Source organism: Juglans regia, chromosome 16 (genome assembly GCF_001411555.2).
Source record: "Juglans regia cultivar Chandler chromosome 16, Walnut 2.0, whole genome shotgun sequence".
NCBI lineage: Eukaryota > Viridiplantae > Streptophyta > Magnoliopsida > Fagales > Juglandaceae > Juglans > Juglans regia.
This window is the reverse complement of record NC_049916.1, coordinates 5,510,388-5,517,874: the sequence shown is the minus strand read 5'-3', so window position 1 is coordinate 5,517,874 and position 7,487 is coordinate 5,510,388.

Below are 7,487 nucleotides of genomic sequence, written 5' to 3'. Positions count from 1 at the left end.
TTTGTACAATCTACATATTAAATAAAGTATAAACATTTAACCGTTAACAATCCAGCCTATTTTAAGTATGTTAGTGCAAAATTACATCTGTATTAATGTCATTACCCGTTGTTAGAACCAATTCGGGAACTTCTATTCACGTCTCTGGTCTATATCATTTACTCACAGTTCTTTAAGCACGTTAATATGATCATTGTAATTAAAAATTACTAACAATAAATATATTCGTATAATTATTTAATAAGTAAATTAAATGATTAATTAATAATTAATTTGAACTTACTTCAAGTGGCTCTCTATCTCTGGGCAATTGCTTAGCATGTACCATTGAAATTTCTCGAACTCCCTTTTACACAAATCATAATCACGCTGAGCACCAAGTGGATGTACTTGTTGGGAAAATACAGAAAATCCATTCCATTGTCTTGCTTGGTCAACATCAAAGTTTCTTTCCGGCTGATCAAACCTTGTGTCAACACTGTGGAAGTATTCAGAACAGAATCTATGTCACTCATCAACAATATATGTTTCTGCAATTGATCATTCTGGGCGGACCTTATTCCACACTATTCGTTTCAACTTTCCAAGAAACCGTTCAATGGGATACATCCATCTTTACTGAACTGGTCTTGCAAGTTGAGCCTCACGTGCCAAATAAACGGCTAAGTGAACCATGATGTCGAAGAATGACAATGCGTAAACACTCTCCAACTTACACAATATTAGTGCAATTTCTCGTTCCATATGATCCAAAGCTTCTACATGCAACGCTCTAGCACATAAATCTTTAAAAAATGCACCCAACTCAATTAACATACCCCGCACATCTCTGGTAAAGAATCCACGGATACCAACAGGCAAGATATGTTGTAAAAATATATGACAATCATGGCTTTTTAATCCAGTAATTTTTCAGTCATTTGTTCACACACACCTTAATAGATTCATGGCATACCCGTCTAGTAGTTTAATCTTCTGCAACCACTCACAAAATGTAGCCCTTTCGTTTCTTGACAATGTATACCACCCAATTGGCATGTAAACAGACGAACCACTTTGTTGCAGGTCTAATTCCCAACCGTTTTAGATCTTTACGTGAGTTTATATTATCCTTAGTTTTACCTTCAATTGACATCAACATTCCTAACACAGACTCGCATATATTTTTCTCAATATGTATAACATTGAGACTATGCCGCAATTTTAATGTCGACCAGTAGGGAAGTTCAAAAAATATACTTTTTTTTTGTCCAATTCAACTCATTCGCACTTCGCTTTCTCTGTCCAATTCAACTCCGACATCCATAAACTGTGCAATAACATCTTCGCCAGACAAGAATGGTGGAGGGTGCCCCATTCAATAGTGCCATAAAACATCCTACCATTTCCACCCCATCTATGGTCACAGGTGGAAATTGACGGTGACCCATGAAGCATAGTTTCCTCCCATACGTAAGCCATTCAGATTGAGTATCTTTGTTACAAGTCAGACATGCCAATTTTCCCTTAGTGCTTCAACCTGGCAAGTTTCCATAAGTGGGAAAATCATTTATTATCCATAACACCGCAACGTGCATCTTGAACGACTTGCATGTTGATGAATCAAATGTTAAAGCCCAATTCTCCCACAAATCTTTCAGTTCTGCTATCAGTGGCTACAAATGTATGTCTATATCATTTTCTGGTGATCTTGGATCTGGAATGAGCAAACTCATCATGAAATATAGATCTTTCATATACTTTCAAGGTGGTAGATTGTAAGGCATAAGTACAACTGGCCAAGTACTATGACTAGTACTCATGTTTCCAAACAGATTAAATCCATCTGTTGCTAACCAAATCAAACATTACGAGGTTTTTCAGCAAACCATGGGTGTTCTAAGTCCAATTTCTTCTAAACTCGAGAGTCTGCAAGATGTGACAAAACATTATCATTCTTGACTCTAGATGTTGAGTGCTATGTCATCTCCACAGCCGTTGAACGTGACATAAATAACCGTTGTAATCTAGGTATCAATGGAAAGTGACGTACAACCTTCCATGGCACATTCTGCTTCTCAGTTGTCCATTTTGATTCATGGCAAATGGGGCACTGATTCAACTGCTCATTCTTTCGCAAATAACACACAATCATTCTTACATGCATGTATTATATTGTAATCAGACTTGAGTCCTCTTTTCAACTGTTTTGTTTCGTAGAAGTTGCGAGGTAAAATATTGTTTGATGGAAGTGCCTCTTTAAACAGCTCGAGCAACATATTGACGGCCTTAATAGATATTCAGCAGGTAGATTTTATATGAAACAGTCTAACTGTAAATGAAAACTTATTGTGCCTTCTACACTCTGCATATAACTCACGCTGTGAATCATTACACAAACAGGTAAAAGTGTTATGGCACAGATCATTTGAATTTGATGAATCTGTTACACTTTCATCCATAAACATTCCTACACTAATGTCACCCAGCATTTGCTCCATATCCTCTTCTGGATCGTCACCAACAACCTCAAGATGTACATCTTTATCGATATCTTCTTCTTTATCTCAAAGTTTGAATGACGTTAGTTACAGTTCTACATGTAAGACCCAATCGGTATAACCTTGGTCAATACATTTAACAAACAGATGCTCTCTCACCAACTCTATCTTATGAGAACGAAAATTCTTAGAAAGTCAGCATGGGCATCTAATATGACTGTCCCTATCAATTGTACAGGATGTGAACTCCAAAAATTTCTTAACTCCTTCAGCATATACATTGTAATCCTCACCCAACCGAACTCTAACTCGCATCCAACTCTTATCTATGTCTAATATACTATTACAAACAGTCACATGCATCAACAAACAATCAATTATCTAACATATTGTGCAATTTCTTCATTTCACAGGGTAGTTGGTCCTATCCCATTCGGGATTGTAAGATCATATTCGCCAACCTACCAACTATTATCTGTTACGTCTAACAAAATTTCGACAGTATCTCCTCATAGTTCTCCAAATATACTCATTTGGTTGTGCACACTGACAAGTAATACATCGATGCACTATCACCGAAACTGCATATCTAGAGAACAATAAGGGATGACTCTACCAAAATCATAACGTCGGATGCAACAGATATAGTTTGATAGTTTGCGAGAATGATCTTACAATCCCAAATTATCCACTCTGGACAATTCAAGAGTTATCAATCAATCTTTCAACATGATTGATAACTCTCGAACGGGTCTAAGGTTTATTTCAATGGCAAGTAGAAGATATGATATTAAAAAATAACAATAATAAAAAGGACAAGAATACAAGATGATACGATTATAGAAGATACGAGAATCCCCAAATCTTGATTATGTATTTTAATTATCAAACTATTTTAAGTATCTATTTATATCATGAGTATTTTAAGTATCCTAAATATTAAGTGTATTGTAAGTATCATAATTATATTAGTTTTTTAATATTAAGTATATTTTCAGTATCCTTAGAATATTAAATTTTACTTAATTACTAATTAGATTAATTATACATTACAGTTAATTTTAAGTATTAATTAAAATTTAATTTAATTATTTGTTAAGTTAGTCCTCATAGTTTTTAATTAATTATCTTTTAAATATTAATATGAATTTAAGTATGAATAATTCTTATGTTTTTATAATATAATTTTAGTCCCTTTTGAGTTACTTGTAAGATAGTTTTTACAACTATTATCTTTTAAGTATTAATATGAGTTTAAGTATTATTAATTCTTGTGTTCATTATTTTTAAGTTATTTATAGCATAATTTTAGCCCCTTTTAAGTTAGTTGTAAGATAGTTTTTACAATTATTATATTTTAAGTATTAATATGAGTTTAAATATTATTAATTCTTATGTTTATTATTTTTAAGTTATTTATAATTTAATTTTATTATTTGTTAAGTTAGTTGGAAGATATATTTTACAACTATTATGTTTTAAGTATTAATATGAGTTTAAGTATTAATAATTATTATGTTTATTATTTATAATTTAATTTTATTAGTTTTTAAGTTAGTTGTAATATAGTTTTTACAACTATTATCTTTTAAGTATTAAAATGAGTTTAAGTATTAATAATTCTTATGTTTATTATTTTTAAGTTATTTATATTATAACTGATGAGCACAACCTTTCGAACACTTAAATGACTGTTCGAATTCGTTTATCCATTTGAAAGGAATATTATCGCGTTCGAATGGTCCCAACCCAGAATCCAAACACCAATCAGTTCAGATGAAACACAATCTCACAAAACGTCACAAACTCATATTCAAAAAACACTACAAACATACAACATATATACTTCGAATAGCAATCCTCTAACAAACATATTTTGTGTTTAATCTAATAAACACCTACACAATATATATATATATATATAAACTATAAAATCAATAAACAACTATTTTAAATTATAGATTTATCTAATAAACACCTATACAATATATATATATATATAATAGAATTAATAATAGATGTGGAAATATAATGAAAAAGAAAGTCATACCTTAAAGCAAAATAAGTGTGCAATCCTCTTTGTAAGATGATAGAATGAAGGATTGTGTGACGAAAATGGAAGATTTTTGAGAGAAAAATGAGAAGAGAGGAAAAGAGGAGAGAAAAATGAGGAACTGACGGCGTGCGGGAACAATATAAGTTCTCACTAACCGTTTGAACGTAAATAAATTGCGATCGAACGCGAAAAATTTTCAGCGTGCCAATTTTCCCACCTACACAAATTTCTTCAACGCGTTCGAAAGGAGACAAATGACACTCAAACAATAATCCAAGAGTCATTAATTGGCGGGATATTTTTCCACCACTGCAATAATTCATTCGAACGATGACAAATGACATTCGAACGGTAATCCAAAGTCATTAATTGACAGAATATTTTTCCACTACTGCAATAAATCGTTCAAATGTTTTTTTCATAAGTTCAAACGCAAATAAAGCCTTCAAATAGTTTATGGATACCGTTCAAACACATCACCTTAATGTTTAAATATATTTATTCATTGTATGAAAACTGTAAGATCATATGTATTAGTAATATATATTATCATATATATAGTAATCTATACTAAATATCATATATATAGTATCATATATATTATACTTTACTAAAGTATAAAGGAAAATATAAGATCATGTGTATTAGTAATATATACTATCATATATAATAGTAATATATACTATCATATATGTTAGTAATATATATTATATATCATATATTTAGTATCATGTATATTATACTATACTAAAGAATAAAGGAAAATGTTAGATGATATATAGTAATCTATACTATATATTGTTGGCCTGAGTTGTATATTAAAAGGAAAGTGGAGTAATTATAGAAAGTGGGATGGAAAGAAATTATTTCCTTCACACGTTAGCTTAATTATAGAAGCAAAATCTGTATAGCTTAGAATAGAAAATATATTTTGATATGTACTCGTAGAGCAGATTGTAACAAGGAAGGATGATAGAATATACACAGAGAACTTTTTGACATGGTATCACAGCCTAACCCTGGTACCCACCCACCCTAAACATTGCGTCCCTCACCTCGCCCACCATGTCGTCGAACTTTGATGCAGAACCCCAGACTGGTGTGTCTCAGTCTGATTCCCTCTTCTCTGAATTCACGACTAAGATGACTGAAGCTCTTACCAAAGTCCAACCACCAAACCCTCCGCTGCTCCGATTGGCATCAAGTTGGATGGAACCAACTATGCTCTCTGGTCCTAAGTTGTCGAGATGTATATCTTTGGCAAAGACAAGTTGGGATATATCAATGGTGATATACCACAACCACCTTCAACAGATCCAACCTTTAGAAAATGGCGCACCGACAACTCCATTGTCAAAGGTTGGTTGATCAACTCCATGGATCCATCCTTGATAGGGAACTTCATTCGATTTGCTACAACAAAGTTGGCATGGGATTCCATTGCTACCACTTACTTCGATGGTAGTGACACATCTCAGGTCTATGATCTTCGACGTCGGGTGACACAGCTTAAACAGGCTGGAGGCTCCCTTGAGAAATACTACAATGACCTTCAAGGGTTATGGCGTGAGATTGACTTTCGGCGTCGTAATCCTATGGAGTGTGCAGTTGATATTTACAACTATAATCTTCTCCTTCAAGAAGACAGAGTGTATGTTTTCTTGGATGGCCTGGATGATCGCCTAGATAAGATTCGGGGTGGGCTGCAGTTTCGGCTGTTTCCTACAGTGGAGCAAGCGTATGCCCATGTCTGCTGCGAAGCCCTCCGTCAATCTGTTATGATAACTGGAAGTGCAGATACGATTTCTGGCACTGTTCTCACCACCAAAGGACTCAAACTTGGTTCGTCTGCCCAACTTCCTACCGTGCACAATGGCAGGCATAAGTCTCGTACATCTTCAGAGGGCTTGAAGTGCTTTCATTGTGGCAATTCGAAGCACACTCGTGACACCTGTTTTAAACTGCACGAGTATCCTAATTGGTGGAATGATCTCCAGGCTAAGAAGGGTCGTGACCTGGGCACTAAGGATGAAGGCTCTAGTAGAGTAGTTGTGGCTATTGCCGAACCTCAACTCTCCTTCACACCACAGATGGCACTGGTTCCAGACTCAGGTAACTGTGGTTGTGCTTGTTATACTTCGACTAATGATGATAACCATGGTGCATGGCTACTGGACTCCTGTGCCATTGACCATATGATGTTTGCTGCTAAGGATTTCACCACGACTTCCCTACCGCGACATACCAATATCGCCAATTCTAATGGCATTACCTCCCTTGTCACTGGCGTGGGCACTGTGACCTTATCCCCTACGTTACAGCTGCATAATACTTTGCTTGTTCCATCCTTTTCTCATAAGCTTCTCTCCGTGAGCCAAGTGACCTCTAATCTTAATTGCATTGTGCTAATGTACCCTACTTTCTGTCTTCTCCAGGACATTCTAACGAAGGAGATCATTGGGAGTGGTATTAAGAGGGGGGGACTCTACTATATGGAAGACTTGAGTTTGGGTCGAGCACATCATACGCAACATACTCTTGGTGTCAAAGAAAAGGAACTCTGGCTTTGGCACCATCGGTATCCTTCACCTATATGAAACATTTGTTTCCGGATTTATTTTCTCAATTGAAAAATTTTGATTTTCATTGTGAAACTTGCATATTGGCAAAAATTCATAGGGCTTCTTTTCCATTAAGTTTGAATAAAAAGGATACTCCATTTACTTTGATCCACTTGGATGTGTGGGGACCTTCCCCAATTACTACTGTCTCTGGCTTCAAATGGTTTGTGTTGTTTGTTGGTGATTGTACCCGCATGGCTTGGCTTTATTTGCTCAAACATAAAGACGATGTACTAGGCATATTTAAATCATTCCATGCTATGGTGCAAACACAATTTTCCACTAAGGTTCAGGTCCTTCGATCGGATAATGGTGGTGAATATGTCAATC